Source organism: Triticum aestivum, chromosome 7B (genome assembly GCF_018294505.1).
Source record: "Triticum aestivum cultivar Chinese Spring chromosome 7B, IWGSC CS RefSeq v2.1, whole genome shotgun sequence".
NCBI lineage: Eukaryota > Viridiplantae > Streptophyta > Magnoliopsida > Poales > Poaceae > Triticum > Triticum aestivum.
In genome coordinates, this window is record NC_057813.1 from 226,548,935 (window position 1) to 226,571,772 (window position 22,838).

The window sequence follows — 22,838 nt, forward strand, 5'->3', positions numbered from 1 at the left end:
CATGGTCTTCGCATGGCTGTCTCCATGGGTATACAACGCCTGGAGGTGAGCGGTGACTCCAACCTCGCAATTTCCCAGGTCAACAGAGAGTTCGACGCAATGGACCCAAAAATGGCGGCATATCAAAATGCCATATTAAAGATATCAGTCCGGTTTGAAGGTCTGGAATTTCATCACGTCGCTGGAGAGAGTAATCAGGCAGCCGATATCCTTGCTCGTATGGGTGCTAAGCGCGACCCTGTGCCACCCAACACCTTCGTGGAAAGGCTCTTCAAGCCATCTGTTGTGTGGTAGGGTGAGAGCGGAGAAGGCAATACAGACCTGATCACACCCCCAGCCGCCAAACACAATGCAGACACCGTCAGCGGTTTGGATATCGAGATAACACCCTCTGCTCATGAGATCATGGCGGTTATCGCTCCCTGGACCAAACCATTTCTGGCCTACCTTAATAGGCAAGAGCTCCCTGACAATCAAAACAAGGCTCGATGCATAGTTCGGCGCTCCAAAGCCTTTAAAGTACATGAGGGTGAACTATATAAAAGAAGCACCCCGGAGTCCTTCAAAGGTGTATCTCCGAAGAAGAGGGAAGGCACCTCTTGGCAGAAATACATGATGGCCTTGATGGTCATCATGCCGCAGCTCGAGCCCTCGTAAGCAAAGCGTTCCGGACAGGGTTTTTCTGGCCCACAGCTTGAGCAGATGCTCAAGCCCTTGTCCAATGTTGCGTGGGCTGTTAGCTTTCCGCCAATCAAAGCCACATGCCTCCAACCGCATTAAGAACAATCCCCATTACTTGGCCCTTTGCGGTATGGGGGCTTGACATTGTTGGACCCCTTAAAGGGGGAAGCCACAAAAAGAAATATTTGCTAGTCATGGTTGATAAATTCACTAAATGGATAGAAGCCAAACCAGTAAAAACAGCTGAGGCCGGACCAGTGATTGACTTTATATCCGGCGTAGTCCACCGTTATGGTGTCCCGAATAGTATCATCACTGATAATGGCTCTAACTTCACAGCTGATGATGTGAAAACTTGGTGCGCTAAGTTGGGCATTAAACTCGACTATGCATCCGTATAACACCTGCAAACAAACGGCCAATTTGAACGGGCCAATGGTCTGATCATGAGTGTATTAAGCCCATACTAGTGCGCTCTTTACGAGAATCAGACAAGCATTGGGTTGAGGAACTCGATTCCGTACTTTTGTTGACTCCGCACCACGCCCAATCGAGCGACCGGATACACACCCTTATTTATGGTGTACGGCGCAGAGGCCATATTGCCCTGCGACATTATTCATGGCTCATCTAGAGTGCGCATGTACGAAGAGAAAGAATCCGAACTAGATCGGCAGGACGACCTAGATGGACTCGAAGAGGAGCATGACACCGCTAAGGCCCATTCCGCATTCTACCAACAACAGGCCAGGCGTTACCAAAGCAGAGAAGTGCGGGCTAAAACATACAATGTCGGCGAACTTGTTCTGCGCCTTCCGGAGAAGAAAAAGGATTAGCTCAAACCCAAATGGGAGGGGCCCTTCGTCATAGATGAAGTCCTTACTGTAGGAGCCTATCGCCTTCGCGATGCAAAGGATAATCGCCTTGAGCCGAACCCATGGAACACCGCCGGGCTCCAACGATTTTATGCATAATTCGGCCTCCTTGGGTTTCATTTTAAACTAGGTTTTTTCTTTTTCTCTCCCCCTTTTCAATTTTTCCCTTTTCTTCTCAAATGTATGTTCGGATCAACCGCATTGTTCAGGGTACACATCTTCAAATGTATATACCCCACCATACATGGGGGCTTCTTTTAAACAAGCATTTTATTGAAAAGCCTATAAGCTTCTTTTGTCCATAATGGTTGTTGTTTCTGCCATTTTATGCACCTCTATGACTTAAGTTTTTGCCAAGCTGGGTTGCCTTGCTCCTGTGTTTATACCCTATGTTCCCGATTGTTCGGCTAGGGTGTAAAGGGAGTACCTCTGTGATTGTTACAACCGGGTTATCCGGACCTGTACATCAGACGGATGAAGCCGAAAGCTAGCGTTCTTAAGGGAATAATTGATCGACACATATACAATACACTGTTTCTGGAAAAAAACTATGAAATTGGTTGCCTGCACTTTGGATACGAGCCTAGCCCAAGGAAAGGAACCCCTAACAGAACTATTTTTCTTGGAAGATGTTTCTTACGTTAAAAAGTAATATAACATAACTCCCTGAACAATTTTGTCGGTTCGAGCAATATGACCGAATTGCCTGGTTTTCAAGGATACTAAACGTCTCTTAGTTAGACGTGGTATATGGAAACGCTCCAACTTCTTGGTTCGGAGGTGGAAGCCGAAGGTGTGCGATGTCAAAATTTTATAAGTTCGGCAGGAGATAAGTTCGCTCATAAAGTACATTGTGACATAGAATCGGACGCCTACTTTCTTTCTATGCCATCTAGTAGACTATCTAATTTACAATCTTGTTGTGAAAATTTTGCCGCTGTCATTACTTCGTATACAAGCTTACATGAATTTCCTTCCCGTCAGGTCCTTGCGGTCCAACTCGGGCCATATGGTTTGGATCAAGACTGGTATAGCGTGTCTTCACCATGGCCCATGCCTCTCGAGCACCTTCACAGCATGCAGACGTTTTCCAAAGCTCAAAGCGACGCCGAGCACCCTTCAACAGTTCTGCTAATCCCTCCATACTTTCTGGCGGGACGTCGGAGGGCCATAAGGCCTTGGCCATATTCTTCATGGCCTTCCGGGCACGTTCGTGCAGCTTTGCTAGTTCCTTTAGAACATCGGTTTGTAGCCCGGACACTTCTTCCTCGAGGCGGCCGGTCAACATACCTGTATCAACCGAACTATAACATTCCGCGTTATATGATTATATCAATAATCCGAACGATTCACATGTCATACCGAATATGCCGCCCTTCAGCTTCAGGTTTTCCTGTTGTGCCTCCAAGAGTTGAGCCTTTAAGCTCCTTATCTCTTCGGCCTGCTTCTTCATGAAGGAAATACGCCCTAGAGGCAATAATAAAGTTTTTATTTATTTCCTTAATTCATGATAAGCGTTTATTATTCATGCTAGAATTGTATTAACCGGAAACTTAGTACATGTGTGAATACATAGACAAAACATATTGTCCCTAGTATGACTCTACTTGACTAACTCGTTAATCAAAGATGGTTATGTTTCCTAACCATAGACATGTGTTGTCATTTGATGAACACGATCACATCATTAGGATAATGATGTGATGGACATGACCCATGTGTTAGCTTAGCATTATGATCGTGTCAGTTTCATTACTACTCCTTTCTTCATGACTTATACAAGTTCCTCAGACTATGAGATTATGCAACTCCCAAATAGCAGAGGAACACTTTGTGTGCTACCAAATGTCACAACATAAAAGGGTGATTATGAAGGTGCTCTACAGGTGTCTCCGAAGGTGTTTGTTGGGTTGGCATAGATCAAGATTAGGATTTGTCACTCTGTGTTTCGGAGAGGTATCTCTGGGCCCTCTCGATAGTACTCATCACTATAAGCCTTGAAAGCATTGTGACTAAAGAGTTAGTTACGGGATGAAGTATTACGGAACGAGTAAAGAGACTTGTCGGTAACGAGATTGAACTAGGTATGATGATACCGACGATCGAATCTCGGGCAAGTAACATACCGATGACAAAGGGAACAACATATGTTGTTATGCGGTTTGACCGATAAAGATCTTCGTAGGATATGTAGAACCAATATGAGCATCCATGTTCCGCTATTGGTTATTGACTGGAGACGTGTCTCGGTCATGCCTACATAGTTCTCGAACCCGTAGGGTCTGCACGCTTAACGTTCGATGACGATTGATATTATGAGTTTATGTGATATGATGTACCGAAGGTTGTTCGGAGTCCCAGATATGATCACGGACATGACGAGGAGTCTTGAAATGGTCGAGACATAAATATTGATATATTGGACGACTATATTCAGACACCGGAAGTGTTCTGGATAAGTTTTGGACAAAACTGGAGTACCGGGGGTTACCGGACCCCCCCGGTAAGCTATTGGGCCTCATGGGCCTTAGTGGAGAAGGGAGAGGGCCGGCTAGGAGGTAGCACCCCCTTGCCCTAGTCCGAATTGGACAAGGGGAGGGGCGGCGCCCCCCTCTCCTTCCTTACCTCCACCTCCTCCTTCCCCCTTCTCCTTGTTGGAATAGGAAAGGGGGGATGCGAAACCTACTTGGAGTAGGATTGCCCCCCCTTGGCGTGCCTCCTCCCCTGGTCGGCCTCTTCCTCCCTCCCTCCTTTATATACGGGGGAAGGGGGCACCCCATAGACACACAAGTTGATTGTTTAGCCGTGTGCGGTGCCCCCCTCCATAGATTTCCACCTCGGTCATATCGTCGTAGTGCTTAGGCGAAGCCCTGCACCGGTAACTTCATCATCACCGTCACCATGCCGTCGTGCTAGCGAAACTCTCCCTCGACCTCAGCTGGATCTAGAGTTCATGGGACGTCACCGAACTGAACGTGTGCAGATCGCGGAGATGCCATACCTTCGGTGCTAGGATCGGTCGGATCGTGAAGACGTACGACTACATCAACCGCGTTGTCATAATGCTTCCGCTTTCGGTCTACGAGGGTATGTAGACAACACTCTCCCATCACGTTGCTATACATCACCTAGAGATAGATCTTGCGTGATCGTAGGATTTTTTTGAAATTACTGCGTTGCCCAACAGTGGCATCCAAGCCAGGTCTATGCGTAGATGTTATATGCACGATGTAAGGGCATATTTATCCCCAAGGTGTTTTGGTGATTGATGACAATACTTTTGTGCACTAATCGTGTGCGTTGAGATTTTCAGAAATTCATCCTTTGGCACGAGACGATACCCTCCCCTCCATGTTTTATTCAAGACGATGCAGCTCTTTTGTTTCTCTGTTGGTGGACTAGTTTCGTAGGAGTCACCGTACTATCAAGAGGGGATCTGCTTTGGTAAGGCTAGGGTGGAATCAACATGTACACATCCTTATCGCACCCACTGTTCCTTCCCGCTAAAATGGAGTTCTCCTTCCCCTCCTGGTTTGCTCTGTCTGGTCCCAGCGGTAGTACCGCGGGCCACAGCGGTAGTACCGCCGAAGCACAACAAGCGGTAGTACCGCTCCTCAGCGGTAGTACTGCTCTTCAGTGGTAGTACCGCTTGCTGTCTTCCGCCGTAGTACCGCTGAGGCTCCGGGCTCCTACTGCCTCGACTCCAGGTCCTTTTTTCTCGTGTCGGGTTTTGCGACACTAGCTGCGGTAGTAATGGCGGTAGTACCGCCCTTACCACCACGGTAGTACCGCTCTGGGTCCAGGACCTTGCTCCCCTCATATGCGCGGCAGTACTGCTAGGTGGGATGGTAGTACCGCTGGCTCAGCGGTAGTACCGCCCACCCAAGCGGTAGTACCGCTCTCTGCTGGGCTGCTTGGGGGGGTAACGGTTGGATTGTTCCCCCCCACTATATAAAGGGGTCTTCTTCCCCAAAGTTGACCTACCTCTTCCCCCAAAAAGCTCCATTGTTGCTCCAAGCTCCAGTTTCGCCCGATCTCTCTCCCTAGCCAATCAAACTTGTTGATTTGCTCGGGATAGGTTGAGAAGGCCCCGATCTACACTTCCACCAAGAGAAATTTGATTCCCCCACTAATCCCTAGCGGATCTTGTTACTCTTGGGTGTTTGAGAACCCTAGACGGTTGAGGTCACCGCGGAGCCATAGTCCATTGTGGTTAAGCTTCATGGTGTCATTGGGAGCCTCCAATTAAGTTGTGGAGATAGCCCCAACCTTGTTTGTAAAGGTTCGGCGCCGCCTTCAAGGGCACCAATAGTGGAATCACGACATCTCGCATTGTGTGAGGGCGTGAGGAGAATACGGTGGCCCTAGTGGCTTCTTGGGGAGCATTGTGCCTCCACACCACTCTAACAGAGACGTACTTCCCCTCAAAAGGAAGGAACTTCGGTAAAACATCCTTGTCTCCATCGGCTCCACTCTTGGTTATCTCGTGCCTTTACTTGTGCAAGCTTATTTGTGTTGTATCCCTTGCTTGCTTTTGTACTTGTTGTTGTTGCATCATATAGGTTGCTCACCTAGTTGCATATTTAGACAACCTACTTTGATGCGAAGTTTAATTTGGTAAAGAAAAGCTAAAAACTGTTAGTTGCCTATTCAGCCCCCTCTAGTCAACTATATCGATCCTTTCAATTGGTATCAGAGCCTCGTTTCTTTATTAAGGACTTTGCCATCCAAAGAGTATGGTTGACACCGTAGACGGTGGGGAGGAGGAGCACTCCGGTGTGAATCCGATCTCGTTTACGGGTGATGGGGAAACCACGGTGTCCCGTGAGGAATTCAATGTGGCCTTGGACACATTGAAAACCTCCATGACAACCAAGGTTGAAAGCATGTTTAATAAATTCTTAGAAGGACTTAAACTACCTACCTCGCCATTGAAAGTGGGTGATCCCACTAACAAGGTGACGGATGCTAACTCCGACAAGGGGGAAGCTAATAGTGAGAAGGGTCCTTCTACTAGTGGTAGAAATGGCACCGACATCTTTGCCCATGTGGAACCTCCAACTTATGGAGGACCGATTCCCTCCACTCATTTAAATCATGCCGGTCCTCCTCCTAAGATTGAGAAAAATGAGGATTTTGATTCTTGGGTGTATCGCTTCAAGCGTCATTTAAATCATGTGAATACTAATCTTTGGAGAATCATTGAAGAAGGTTTCTATCCACATGACCGAAGCAACTTCACCCCTAGAGAAGCAGTGGATAATCAATTTAATGAGAATGCTCTCTCCATTATCCAAGATGCTATCCTCCCCAAAGATCTCCCTCATCTCCAACCCCATGCCATGGACAAAGACGCATGGCAATGTGTTGTGTCTCTCTATTGGGGAAGAGCAAGCATTCAACGCTCCAACCATGAAGTGGTGCAAGATGAAGCCGATGAGTTTGCAATGAAAGAAGATGAAGAACCTCGTGAGCTCTTTCGGAGAGTAACCAAACTCGCGGTCTCACTCCGAGATCATGGAAGCAAGGACACGGATGACAATTGGATCAAGCGCAAGTTCCTCAAGGCCATGATGCCCTACAACAAGGCCATGTCCTCCGTCATTCGTCAAAGACCGGACTTCCACTCCATGACCTCAAGTGAAGTGTTGGATGAGTTCGTTGCAATGCGCATCTTGGACAAGACCGCCGACAACGCGGTGCTCTGCTCTCAAAGGGCAAAGAAGCCCAACCTTGCCTTGAAGGCCAAGGTTACTGTGGAAGAAGAGGAAGAAGAGGAAGATGAGGAGAGCAACCCTGAAGATACAAAATATGATTATCATGAGCACATGGCTCTTGCTTCAAGGCAATTTTGGAGCAAGAAGAACTCAAGGCCCAATTTCAACAAGAACAACTCAAGTGGCTTCAAGGGCAAGCAACGAGTAAGAACTTGTTACAACTGTGGCAATGTGAGCCATTTCATTGTGGATTGTCCTTACGAGAAGCGGGAAGACAATGGTGGCAAGCTCATCCAAAAAGACAAAGCCAAGTCCTTCCCCAACAAGAACAACTTCACCAAAAATACTCCTACTCGAGGGTTGGTGGTTCAAGAAGAATACCGTGAGGATGACGATGATGATGAAGATAGTGAAGCAATGGCCATGGCATCCATTGCCATTGCCACAACTCCCCAGATGTCTCTCTTCGGTTCACCCAACGAGAACATCACCGCCAAGTGCCTCATGGCCAAAGCCTCTAACAAGGTAACCCCCAACATCAAAACCACCATCATTACTAATCCCTCTTTGGCAGATTGCATTAATGAACATGAGGGGTCTAATGAGGATGTGAATGAATTTGAGTCTTTTATGAGTAAGCTCAAGGGCAAATCCAAGAAGCACTTTGTTGCTCTCTTGGAACAACTTGGTGAAGCCAATGCCATGATCGAGGCTCACGAAGAAACCATCTCTAAGATGGAAGGTCATAGTCATGACTATGCCGATGAGATATCGGATCTCCCTAATGCTCTTGAGGAAGAGCGTGGGCATTGTTTGGCTCTTGAGGAGTCACACAACAGTGACCATGCTAAGTTAAAGAAAGATCTTGATCATGCTCTTGCTGTGTCTCGTGTGCTAACTTCCGAGAAGGATAAACTTGGGGTTGATCATGCTAGACTCAAGGAGGAGTTTGATTTACTTGACAAGGCCCACAAGGTCTTGAAGGGTGCTCATGCTAACCTCAAGGAGTCTCATGCTCAACTCCAAGTTAAGCTAACCAAGGAAAAGGCCACCTTTCCTCATTTGGTATTAATTGATAATGCATATGCCACTAACTCGTGTTGTGAGCATGTGCATCTTTTGGAGGAGAATGCCAAGTTGAAGGATCAACTTGAGAAAGGCCTTGTGACATGCATTCAAGGTGAGAAGAACCTCAACGACCTTTTGAGCAATCAAAAGGAAGTTGTGTCCAAGGAGGGAATTGGGTTCGCACCCAAGTCCAAGAACAAGAAGAAGAACGACAAGACCAAACGACCTCCCCCTCTCAAGCAAACTTCTGTGAAAGAGGAAGAGGGTGCTCCTAAGGAGAAGAAGAACAATGTGAAGGGTGTTGATGTCAAAAAGGGAAAAACCACCTCCTCCAACAAAGCCGGCGATTTTAACCCTTCTTATGTGTTGTGTCGTGCTAGTGATGGGCATGTTTATGCTAAATTTGTTGGTTCTCCTTATGAGTACATTGAATGGTCTATTTGGGTTCCTAAGACCCTTGTTACTAACATCAAAGGACCCATTACAAAATGGGTACCTAAAACCAAGCATTGATCTCGTGTAGGTGTTTGGTTCCGGTGGGGGATCATGGTTGCTCGATAGTGGAGCAACGAATCATATGACCGGAAGCAAGGACTTGGTGGTGGACGTGCAAAAGATCCCATCTATGCCCACCAATGTCGAGTGGGGTGATGCCTCATCTTCTAAGGTATTGGGTCTTGTCAAGGTTGTCATTTCTCATGATCTAACGATCGAGAAAGTGATGCTTGTTGAGTCCCTTGCGTACAATTTACTTTCCGTTCGTCAACTTGCACTCATGGGCTTTGCCACCTTCTTTTATGTTGATACCGTGGCCCTCTTGTGGAGCAAGACTCTTAAAGTAGCCTTTGTTGGGCATGTCGAGAATGGTCTCTATGTGATTAACTTTTCGGAGAGACCCACTAAGACCGCGACATGCCTAATGGCTAAAGTTGATGTGGGATGGCTTTGGCATCGCTGTTTAGCCCATGTCAATATGAGATCTTTGCAAAGTCTTCTCAAGGGGGACCATGTCCGTGGACTAACAAATGTTAGTTTTGCCAAAGATCGTGCTTGCAGTGCGTGTATCGAAGGAAAGCTTCATGAGAAGGCTCACCCTCCCACGACTATCATCTACTCGAAAAGACCCTTGGAGCTCCTTCACATGGACCTCTTTAGGCCTCCATCCTTTGATAGTCTTGGGGGTAGAAAGTATTGCTTGGTGATTGTGGATGATTATTCAAGATACACTTGGGTATATTTCTTCAAGAGGAAGAGCGAAACTCAACAAACCGTCATCGACTTTGCGAAACGAAGCTCAACGTCAACATGATGCAAAGATCTTGACAATAAGAAGTGACAATGGCACCGAGTTCAAGAACTACACCTTGGATGAGTTTCTTAGTGATGAGGGAATCAAGCATCAATATTCTGCACCCTATACCCCTTAACAAAATGGTGTCATGGAGAGGAAGAACCGGACATTGATGGATGCGGCAAGGACCATGATGGCGGAGTTCAAGTCTCCATACAACTTTTGGGCTGAAGCCATCAACACGGCATGCCATGCATCCAATCGGCTCTATCTCCGCAAAGGCTTGAACAAGACTCCTTATGAAATACTTATTGGTAACAAGCCCAACCTCAAGTACTTCCGGGTGTTCGGGTGTAAGTGTTTCATTCTCAAGAAAGGTGTTCGTTTATCTAAATTTGAGGCTAGAGCTTATGAGGGCATATTTGTTGGTTATGCTACAAACACTCATGCATACCGTGTCCTCAACAAGTCCACCGAACTCATTGAGGAGATGTGTAACGTGGAGTTTGACGAAAATAACGGCTCCCAAGTGGAGCAAAGTGGTACTTGTGATGTAGGTGATGAAATTTCTCCCCAAGCCATAAGAAGAAAGGGTGTGGGTCATATTCTACCCATTGAGGAACCCCTTGTGGCCGAAGGAAAAGGACAATGCTCCACTCAAGTGGAGCCATCCCCAACCCAAGACCCACACGCTTCCGAAGAACAAAGTGAAAGCCCTCAACCTCGTGAACAATACCAAGGGCAAGATCAACCTCAAGATGGTGGTGAACCACCAAATGATGCCCAAGGTCAAGTTCTCCCCCCCTCGAGCAAGTTCAAGATCAAGAGCAAGCTCAAGATCTAGAATGAGCTCAAGACGGCGCTCAAGATAATCAAGTTAATCCTCCTCCCTCCACATCCGAGGAGGAATTAGAGCGTCGTGCCATGAAGATTGCTTCCAAGCTCACCACCAAGGTCATCTCATGGAGAACGTGGTTGGAAGCCTAAGAAAGGGGGTAAGCACTCGTAGACAATTAGCAAACTATTGTGAACATCACGCGTTTGTCTCTTGTGTTGAACCCCAAAAGGTCTATGTGGCGCTCGAAGATTCGGATTGGCTTAATGCCATGCATGAAGAACTCAACAACTTCTAGTACAACAAGGTGTGGAGATTGGTGCCAAGGCCATCGGGGAACCACAACGTCATTGGAACCAAGTGGATTTTCAAGAACAAGCAAGATGCTCATGGGAACATCATTGCAACAAGGCAAGATTGGGAGAACAAGGCTACTCCCAAGTCAAGGGTATCGACTACGGTGAAACCTTTGCTCCCATTGCTCGCCTTGAATCCATTCGTTTGTTGATTGCTTATGCTTCCCATCACAACTTTAAATTACAACAAATGGATGTGAAAATTGCTTTTCTTAATGGTCCTATTAATGAGTTGGTTTATGTCAAGCAACCCCCCGGGTTTGAGGATCCCTACTTCCCGGATCATGTGTATCAACTCGATAAGGCACTCTATGGCCTTAAACAAGCCCCACGTGTGTGGTATGACCACCTTACCGAGTTGTTACAAGACCGTGGATTTGAGGTTGGGAAAATCGATCCCACTCTTTTTACTAAGAAGGTCAAAGGGGAGTTGTTTGTATGCCAACTATATGTTGATGATATTATCTTTGGTTCCCCTAACAAAGCCTTCAATGAGGAATTTGCCGCTCTCATGACCTCTAAGTTCAAGATGTCTTCGATGGGAGAGTTGAAGTTCTTCCTTGGTTTTGATACCAAACAAAGAAGAGAAGGTACCTTCATCAACCAAGCCAAATACACTCAAGACATGCTAAAAAGATTCAAGCTAAGTGATGTCAAGCCGGCTTCTACTCCAATGCCTACCAAGTGCCAACTTGACATTGATCCCAATGGTAAAGCGGTGGATCAAAAGGTATATCGCTCCATGATTGGCTCCTTGCTTTACCTTTGTGCATCTAGACCGGATATCATGTTGAGTATGGGAATATGTGCACGGTTTCAAGCCACACCAAAGGAAAGCCACTACGTGGCGGTCAAGCGAATCTTTCGATATTTGGCTCATACCCCAAACTTTGGCTCATGGTACCCAAGAGGAGCAAACTTCAATCTTGAAGGATATACATATTCTGATTGGGAGGGAGACAAAGTGGATAGGAAGTCCACTTCCGGAAGGTGCCAATTTCTTGGTTGCTCTTTGGTGAGTTGGTCTTCCAAGAAGCAAAGTTGTGTGTCTCTCTCATCCACCGAAGCGGAATATGTGGCGGTCGGTAGTTGTTGTGCACAACTCTTATGGATGAGGCAAACTTTAAAGGAGTACGGGGTCATTTGTGACAAAGTGCCCCTTTGGTGTGATAATGAAAGTGCCATCAAGATTTCTCTCAACCCGGTGCAACATTTCAAGATGAAGCATATTGAGATTCGGTATCACTTCATCCGGGATCACATTAGGCGAGGGAGATCGAGCTCAGGTATGTAAACACTAATGATAACCTTGCAGATATTTTCACGAAGCCCTTGGATGAAGCAAGATTTCGCGAGTTAAGGCATGAGCTAAATATCATTGATTCGAGCAATGTATCTTGAACCCATGCACATCCCACCACATTCAACATGTTGTCCAGTTTAGGTGTAGGCATGGACATAGGGGGAGTGTTGTTCTCTCAATGAACTCTCCCTCCCCCCATTATGCATAAATTGATCTAGTCTTTCACATTAACCATTTTCTATGGTACTTGTGCTTCAAGGACGAGTTTTGGTCATGGGCCCAAGGTTAAAATCTTCACGGAGCCATACCTCTTGACTCAAACATAGGTGGCCTCGGCCACCGCCCTCTCTTGAACAGGTGTGTCTTGGCCCCTTGCTAGTGTGTTTGCTGCCAAGTTTGCTTTGCCGTTGGTTTTTCTCTTTTTCTGAGCTAAGTCGTTTTGTCTAGTTTCCGTGGCATGCTGGGTGGTAGTACCGTTGGTGGTGCGCGGTACTACCGCTTATAAGCAGTACTACAGTCCACCAGCGCGGTACTACTGCTGCGGGGCGGGACCAGGGGGTTATATCGGGGCAGGGGGAGGTTTCCTCTCCCCCATACCCATTCGCTTCGCCCCCTCGTTCCTCTTCCTCTCTCCAGCAACGCCTCGCCGCGGGAGGGCTCCGGCGGACCTTCTTCTTCGGGGCATCCCTCTCCATTTCCTTCGGTGGAGTCGATCCCCACCTCGTCCTCTTGCCATGGATGTCGGTATTGCCCCCGTTCCTCCTCTCTTCTTGTATAGATTTCAGATCTAGCGTCTTAGGGGCAATAGTGGTTGCATCTCTAGATTTTTGGCTAAATCTAGGCTTGAGTAGGTTGGAGAAGGCAACTAGACTATTTGGATTAGTGTTTGGTAGGAGTATTTTTGAATTTGGAAGGCCGGTAGTGCCGGATCTGACCACGGCAGTAGGGAACCGCTGTTTCCCTGCTTCGAGCGGTACTACCGCTCTCATTGGAGCGGTACTACCGCTTGGGGTGGTACTGCCGCTTCCAGGTCGCGGTACTACTGCTGCCTGCCAAGTTCCATCATGTTCCTACCATTCATTGATCCTTCTTATTGTGTTTGGTGGCTTATGCTCGTTCTTTCTGGTTGTTTTGCGTATTCTTGTGTTTGGTTCCAGGTGATGAACATCCTGAGCATCAAGCTCGCCATGTCAACCCTGGTCGTGCCACATTGAAGCGCTACCGCACATCTGAGTCAGTAGGAGATTCCTCTAGTGCTCCACCTCCACCTCAACTCAAGAAGAAGTCTACTGTCAAGCCCAAGCCAAAGGGCAAAACTGTGCCTCAAATTAATGCCAAGGAGTTCTGGGCAAGGCGTCACCGCAACCCTTATGTGGAAGACCAAGAACCCACTTTGGTCAACCGTTTGTTCTGGAACCGCTTTCAGTTTGCCATATTCTTTGATGTGCTCAAGGCCAAGAAGAATCTCTATGTTGATGTGCGCTCCATAGACACAGACTATATGGAGAAGGATCCTGAGTACTTTGGTGAAGCTTTTCAAATGTGCTCTCAGCTGAACATTCTCAGAATCATGCAATTCAACAAGGACTATGATGCAGATATTGTGGCTCAATTCTATGCCACTATCCATCTAGGGACTGATGAGGACAGGACTCTGACTTGGATGACCAATGGCAAGTTGCTTTCTGTCAAGTGGAAGGCATTCATGGAGTTACTTGGGGTGGAAGATCACGGGCTTGAGACTCCTGTCGGCTTTCGCCCTCACCGCAACACAACCTCCACTCACAAGCAAGCTTTATGGCCCTACTGCACTCTGAAGATCAACCCTGACACTAAGAAGGAAACATATGAGCTGCCTGCCTTTCTGGATATTCTTCACCGTGTCTTTCGTGAGACTCTTTTCCCTCACATCGGAAATCTGGATATGGTTCACTCCTATCTCGTGGACATGCTTCTCTTCTGCCAGCATGAGAAGGAAGCAAACACTGGCGAATCCCTGGACATTTCTCATGTTATGTGGTCTGGGCTCTTATCTGCTACCTCTGAGCGCAAGTGCCCGATTTATGGACCATTCATCATGCTGCTCATTGAGAAGGCCTGGGATAAGGTCTATCCCAAGGTTATGCTAGAGACTGGAGAGTTGGTGTCTCATGAGATCAAGCGTCTGAGGAAGAAGGACAACTGGGGTACTCAGGTCCCTAAATCTGGGGGTACATCTTCTGCTGCTGCCATGGAGACCTCCTGAGGCTGATGATGACGATGACTATGAGCCTTCTAGGGCAGAGCCCTCTTGGGCAAAGAAGCTCAAGCTCAAGATGAAGAAGCTGTTCTGCATGGAGTGCCACGGTCAGTACATGACTCATGTGGTTGAGAAGAAGACTAGGGGATGTCACAAGGAGATCATGCGTTAGTTGGGTGCCATCGTTAACAGTGGATCTGAGGACCAACTTACTGAGGAGGAGGAGTGGATTCAGCAGCACTGCCCATGGACAGATTCTGATGCCGAGCAGTTCCCGACCGACGAAGGCGGTGCAGACGATCCCGCTGGGTTATGATGTTCGAGACCCTCGCTTGCTATCACCTGGAGCTGTAGCAATGCTCCTTCCCTTTTTGGTGTCTCGATGCCAAAGGGGGAGAGAGTTTAGGAATTTGTGTCGTTGTCTGTTTTGCGAGTGTGTCTTCTTTGTGGTGTGTTTTCTTGCTGTTTGCTTTGCTTGGTTTTGTGCTAGTGAGACCTAAGTTCTAGACATATGGTTTGAGACATATGCTACCTTATCTTTATTTTCATTATCATTATCTATGTCTATCTAGTCTTTTGGTATCTTATGAGTTGCATGCTTATCCTGTTATATACTATGCTCTCATATATCCTGCTTAGGTTGTTGGTCTCTAAAATATAGGGGGAGCGTTGATCCTAGTATGTGTGCCGTGCAGTCCAAAGCACTTATCTAGATAGCACACATCTAGGGGGAGCCCGTCTACATTTTAGAGTTGTGGGGTTTTGCGCATGTCCTATGTCTTTTCCCGTTTGTGCAAATCCCGTATTGTCATCAGTCCACCAAAAAGGGGGAGATTGTAAGGGCATATTTATCCCCAAGGTGTTTTGGTGATTGATGACAATACTTTTGCGGACTAATCGTGTGCGTTGAGATTTTCAGAGATTCATCCTTTGGCACGAGACGATACCCTCCTCTCCGTGTTTTATTCAAGACGGTGCAGCTCTTTCGTTTCTCTGTTGGTGGACTAGTTTCGTAGGAGTCACTGTACTATCAAGAGGGGACCCACTTTGGTAAGGCTAGGGTGGAATCAACACGTACACATCCTTATCGCACCCACTGTTCCTTCCCGCTTCAATGGAGTTCTCCTTCCCCTCCTGGTTTGCTCTGTCTGGTCCCACCGGTAGTACCACGGGCCACAGTGGTAGTACCGCCGAAGCACAACAAGCGGTAGTACCGCTCCTCAGCGGTAGTACCGCTTGCTGTCTTCCGCCGTAGTACCGCTGAGGCTCCGGGATCCTACCGCCTCGACTCGAGGCCTCTTTTTCTCGTGCTGATTTTTGCGGCACTAGCTGCGCCAGTAGTGGCGGTAGTACCCCTCCCAAGCGGTAGTACCGCTCTGGGTCCAGGACCTTGCTCCCCTCATGTGCGCGGCAGTATTGCTAGGTGGGACGGTAGTACCGCTAGCTCAGCGGTAGTACCGCCCACCCAAGCGGTAGTACCGCTCTCTACGGGGCTGCTTGGGGGGTAACGGTTTGATTCCCCCCCCCACTATATAAAGGGGTCTTCTTCCCCAAAGTTGACCTACCTCTTCCCCCAAAAAGCTCCATTGTTGCTCCAAGCTCCATTTTCGCCCGATCTCTCTCCCTAGCCAATCAAACTTGTTGATTTGCTCGGGATAGGTTGAGAAGGCCCCAATCTACACTTCCACCAAGAGAAATTTGATTCCCCCACTAATCCCTAGTGGATCTTGTTACTCTTGGGTGTTTGAGCACCCTAGACGGTTGAGGTCATTGCGGAGCCATAGTCCATTGTGGTGAAGCTTCGTGGTGTTGTTGGGAGCCTCCAATTAAGTTGTGGAGATAGCCCCAACCTTGTTTCTAAAGGTTCGGTCGCCGCCTTCAAGGGCACCAATAGTGGAATCATGGCATCTCGCATTGCGTGAGGGCGTGAGGAGAATACGGTGGCCCTAGTGGCTTCTTGGGGAGCATTGTGCCTCCACACCGTTCTAACGAAGACGTACTTCCCCTCAGAAGGAAGGAACTTCGGTAAAACATCCTCGTCTCCATCGGCTCCACTGTTGGTTATCTCGTGCCTTTACTTGTGCAAGCTTATTTGTGTTGTATCCCTTGCTTGCTTGTGTACTTGTTGTTGTTGCATCATATAGGTTGCTCGCCTAGTTGCATATTTAGACAACCTACTTTGATGCAAAGTTTAATTTGGTAAAGAAAAGCTAAAAATTGTTAGTTGCCTATTCAGCCCCCCTCTAGTCAACTGTACCGATCCTTTCACACGAGTAGAACACAAAGTGTTGTGGGCGATAATAGTCATACTGCTTACCAGCATGTCATACTTTGATTCCGCGGTATTGTTGGATGAAGCGGCTCAGACCGACACTATGCGTACGCTTACGCGAGACTGGTTCTACCGACGTGCTTCGCACATAAGTGGCTGGTGAGTGTCAGTTTCTCCAACTTTAGTTGAATCAAGTGTGGCTACGCCCGGTCCTTGTTGAAGGTTAAAACAACACACTTGATGAAAAATCATTATGGTTTTGATGCATAGGTAAGAACGGTTCTTGCTAGAAGCCCGCAGCAGCCACGTAAAACTTGCAACAACAAAGTAGAGGATGTGTAACTTGTTTTTGCAGGGCTTGCTGTGATGTGATATGGTCAAGGCATGATATGATATAAATTGTTGTATGAGATTATCATATTTTGTAACAAAGTTATCAGCAACTGGCAGAGCCATATGGTTGTCGCTTTATTGTTTGCAGTGCAATTGCCATGTAATTGTTTTACTTTATCACTAAGTGATAGCGGTAGCCGTAGTAAAAATAGTTGGCGAGATGACAATGGTGCTACGATGGAGATCAAGGTGTCATGCCGGTAATGATGGACATCACGACGATGCTTCGGTGATGGAGATCGTGAGCACAAGATGATGATGGCCATATCGTGTCACATATTTTGATTGCATGTGATGTTTATCCTTTAGGCATCTTATTTTGCTTAGTACGGCGGTAGCATTATAAGATGATCCCTTACTAAATTTCAAGGTATAAGTGTTCTCCCTGAGTATGCACCATTGCTACAGTTCGTCGTGCCGAGACATGATAAGCTCTACGTTCACATACAATGGGTGCAAGCCAGTTTTGCAGAAGCAGAATACTCGGGTTAAACTTGACGAGCCTAGCATATGCAGATATGGCCTCAGAACACTGAGACCGAAAGGTCGAGCATGAATCATATAGTAGATATGATCAACATAGTGATGTTCACCATTGAAAACTACTGCATCTCACGTGATGATCGGACATGGTTTAGTTGATTTGGATCACGTGATCACTTAGATGATTAGAGGGATGTCTATCTAAGTGGGAGTTCTTAAGTAATATGATTAACTGAACTTAAATTTATCATGAACTTAGTACCTGATAGTATTTTGCATGTCTATGTTGTTGTAGATCAATGGCCCATGCTACCGTTCCTTTGAATTTTAAGGCATTCCTAGAGAAAGCTAAGTTGAAAGATGATGGCAGCAACTACACAAACTGGGTCCGTAACTTGAGGATTATCCTCACTGCTGCGTAGAAGAATTACGTCCTGGAAGCACCGTTAGGTGTGCCACCCGCGCCCGCAACTGTAGACATTGTGAATGCCTGGCAGACGCGTGTTGATGACTACTCGATAGTTCAGTGTGCCATGCTTTACTGCTTAGAATCGGGACTTCAAAGACGTTTTAAACGTCATGGAGCATATGAGATGTTCAAAGAGTTGAAGTTAATATTTCAAGCAAATGCCCGAGTTGAGAGATATGAAGTCTCCAACAAGTTCTACAGCTGCAAAATGGAGGAGAATAGTTCTGTCAGTGAACACATGCTCAGAATTTATGGGTACCATAACCACTTGACTCAACTGGGAGTTAACCTTCCTAATGATAGTGTCATTGACAGAGTTCTTCAATCACTGCCACCAAGCTATAAAGGCTTCGTGATGAACTATAATATGCAAGGGTTGAACAAGACTATTCCCGAGCTCTTTGCAATGCTAAAGGCTGCGGAGGTAGAGATAAAAAAGGAGCATCAAGTGTTGATGGTCAACAAGACCACTAGTTTCAAGAAAAGGGGCAAAGGGAAGAAGGGGAACTTCAAGAAGAACGACAAAAAGGTTGGTGCTCAAGAGAAGAAACCCAAGTCTGGACCTAAGCCTGAAACTGAGTGCTTCTACTACAAAGGGACTAGTCACTGGAAGCAGAACTGCCCCAAGTATTTGGCAGATAAGAAGGATGGCAAAGTGAAAGGTATATTTGATATACATGTTATTGATGTGTACTTAACTAATGCTCGCAGTAGCGCTTGGGTATTTGATACTGGTTCTGTTGCTCATATTTGCAACTCGAAACAGGGGCTACATATTAAGCGAAGATTGGCTAAGGATGAGGTGACGATGCACATGGGAAATGGTTCCAAAGTCGATGTGATCGCGGTCAGCATGCTAACTCTAGATCTACCTTCGAGATTAGTTTTAGACCTGAATAATTGTTATTTGGTGCTAGCATTGAGCATGAACATTATATCTGGATCTTGTGTAATGCGAGACGGTTATTCATTTAAATCAGAGAATAATGGTTGTTCTATTTATATGAGTAATATCTTTTATGGTCATGCACCCCTGATGAGTGGTCTATTTTTGTTGAATATCGATAGTATTGATACATATATTCATAGTGTTGAAGCCAAAAGATATAAGTTTAAAAATGATAGTGCAACTTATTTGTGGCACTGCAGTTTGGGTCATATTGGTGTAAAGCGCATGAAGAAACTCCATGTTGATGGACTTTTGGAATCACTTGATTACGAATCACTTGGTGCTTGCGAACCGTGCCTTATGGGCAAGATGACTAAAACTCCGTTCTCCGGAACAATGGAACGAACTACTGACTTATTGGAAATAATACATACTGATGTATGCGGTCCAATGAGTATTGAGGCTCATGGTGGGTATCGTTATTTTCTTACCTTCACAGATGATTTGAGCAGATATGGTTATATCTACTTAATAAAGCATAAGTCTTAAACATTTGGAAAGTTCAAAGAACTTCAGAGTGAAGTGGAAAATCATCATAACAAGAAAATAAAGTTTCTACTATCTGATCATGGAGGTGAATATTTGATTTACATGTTTGGTCTTCATTTGAAACAACATGGGATAGTTTCACAATTAACGCCAGCTGGAACACCACAGCGAAATGGTGTGTCCGAATGTCGTAACCGTACTTTATTGGATATGGTACGATCTATGATGTCTCTTAATGATTTACCGTTATCGTTTTGGGGTTATGCTTTAGAGGCGGCTACATTCACTTTAAATAGGGCACCATCAAAATCCGTTGAGACGATGCCTTATGAACTATGGTTTGGCAAGAAACCAAAGTTGTCGTTTCTTAAAGTTTGGGGCTGCGATTCTTATGTGAAAAAGCTTCAACCTGATAAGCTCAAACCCAAATCGGAGAAGTACATCTTCATAGGATACCCAAAGGAAACTGTTGGGTCCTTCTATCACAGATCCGAAGGCAAAATCTTTGTTGCTAAGAATGGATCCTTTCTAGAGAAGGAGTTTCTCTCGAAAGAAGTGAGTGGGAGGAAAGTAGAACTTGATGAGGTAATTGTACCTTCTCCCTTATTGGAAAGTAGTTCATCACAGAAATCAGTTCCAGTGGTTCCTACACCAATTAGTGAGGAAGTTAATGATGATGATCATGAAAGTTCAGATCAAGTTACTGCCAAACTTCGTAGGTCTTCCAGAGTAAGATCCGCACCAGAGTGGTATGGTAATCCTGTTCTGGAAGTCATGTTTCTAAACCATGATGAACCTACGAACTATGAGGAAGCGATGATGAGCCCAGGTTCCGTGAAATGGCTTGAGGCCATGAAATCTGAGATGGGATCCATGTATGAGAACAAAGTGTGGGCTTTGCTGTACTTGCCTGATGATCAGAAAGCCGTAGAAAATAAATGGATCTTCAAGAAGAATACTGACACCGACGGTAATGTTACTGTCTACAAAGCTCGACTTGTTGCGAAAGGTTTTTGACAAGTTCAAGGAGTTGACTACGATGAGACTTTCTCACTTGTAGCGATGCTTAAATCTGTCCGAGTCATGTTAGCAATTGTTGCATTTTATGATTATGAAATTTGGCAGATGGATGTCAAAACTGCATTCCTGAATGGATTTCTGGAAGAAGAGTGGTATATGATGCAACCATAAGGTTTTGTCGATCCGAAGGGTGCTAGCAAAGTGTGCAAGCTCAAGCTATCCATTTATGGACTGGTGTGAAGGAAATATGCCCTAGAGGCAATAATAAAGTTATTATTTATTTCCTTATTTCATGATAAATGTTTATTATTCATGCTAGAATTGTATTAACCGGAAACATAATACATGTGTGAATACATAGACAAACATAGTGTCACTAGTATGCCTCTACTTGACTAGCTCGTGAATCAAAGATGGTTAAGTTTCCTAGCCATAGACATGAGTTGTCATTTGATTAACGGGATCACATCATTAGGAGAATGATGTGATTGACTTGACCCATTCCGTTAGCTTAGCACTTGATCGTTTAGTATGTTGCTATTGCTTTCTTCATATACATGTTCCTGTAACTATGAGATTATGCAACTCCCGTTTACCGGAGGAACACTTTGGGTGCTACCAAATGTCACAACGTAACTGGGTGATTATAAAGGAGTACTACAGGTGTCTCCAAAGGTACATGTTGGGTTGGCGTATTTCGAGATTAGGTTTTGTCACTCCGATTGTCGGAGAGGTATCTCTGGGCCCTCTCGGTAATGCACATCACTATAAGCCTTGCAAGCAATGTAGCTAATGAGTTAGGTATGGAATGATGCATGACGGAACGAGTAAAGATACTTGCCGGTAACGAGATTGAACTAGGTATTGGATACCGACGATCGAATCTCGGGCAAGTAACATACCGATGACAAAGGGAACAACATATGTTGGTATGCGGTTTGACCGATAAAGATCTTCATAGAATATGTAGGAGCCAATATGGGCATCCAGGTTCCGCTATTGGTTATTGACCGAGAATAGTTCTAGGTCATGTCTACATAGTTCTTGAACCCGTAGGGTCCGCACGCTTAACGTTACGATGACAGTTTTATTACGAGTTTATGAGTTTTGATGTACCGAAGGAGTTCGGAGTCCCGGATGAGATCGGGGACATGACGAGGAGTCTCGAAATGGTCGAGACGTAAAGATCGATATATTGGACGACTATATTCGGAGTTCGGAAAGGTTCCGAGTGATTCGGGTATTTTTTGGAGTACCAGAGAGTTACGGGAATTCGTATTGGGCCTCATTGGGCCATACGGGAAAGGAGAGAAAGGGCCAAAAGGGTGGCCGCACCCCTCCCATTGGACTAGTCCGAATTGGACTAGGGAGGGGGGCGCCCCCTTCCTTCCTTCTCCTTCTCTCTTCCCTTTCCTTCTCTCCTACTCCTACTACATGGAAGGGTTCCTAGTTCTACTAGGAAAGGGGGAATCCTACTCCCGGTGGGAGTAGGACTCCCCTAGGGCGCGCCATAGAGAGTGCCGGCCCTCCCCTCCTCCACTCCTTTATATACGGGGGTAGGGGCACCCCATAGACACACAAGTTGATCTACGGATCGTTCCTTAGCCGTGTGCGGTGCCCCCCTCCACCATATTGCACCTCGGTCATATCGTCGCGGAGTTTAGGTGAAGCCCTGCGCCGGTAGAACATCATCATCATCTCTATGCCGTCGTGCTGACGGAACTCATCTCCGGAGCTTTGCTAGATCGGAGGCCGGAGATCGTCATCGAGCTGAACGTGTGCTGAACTCGGAGGCCCCGTACGTTCGGTGCTTGGATCGGTCGGATCGTGAAGACGTACGACTACATCAACCGCGTTGTGCTAACGCTTCCGCTTACGGTCTACGAGGGTACATGGACGAACACTCTCCCCTCTCGTTGCTATGCCATCACCATGATCTTGCGTGTGCGTAGGAATTTTTTTGAAATTACTACGTTCCCCAACAGTGGCATCCGAGCCAGGTTTTATGCGTTGATGTTATATGCACGAGTAGAACACAAGTGAGTTCTGGGCGATACAAGTCATACTGCTTACCAGCATGTCATACTTTGGTTCAGCGGTATTGTTGGATGAAGCGGCCCGGACCGACATTACGCGTACGCTTATGCGAGACTGGTTTTACCGCCGTGCTTTGCACACAGGTGACTAGCGGGTGTCTGTTTCTCCAACTTTAGTTGAACCGAGTGTGGCTACGCCCGGTCCTTGCGAAGGTTAAAACAGCACTAACTTGACGAACTATCGTTGTGGTTTTGATGCGTAGGTAAGAACGGTTCTTGCTCAGCCCATAGCAGCCACGTAAAATTTGCAACAACAAAGTAGAGGACGTCTAACTTGTTTTTGCAGGGCATGTTGTGATGTG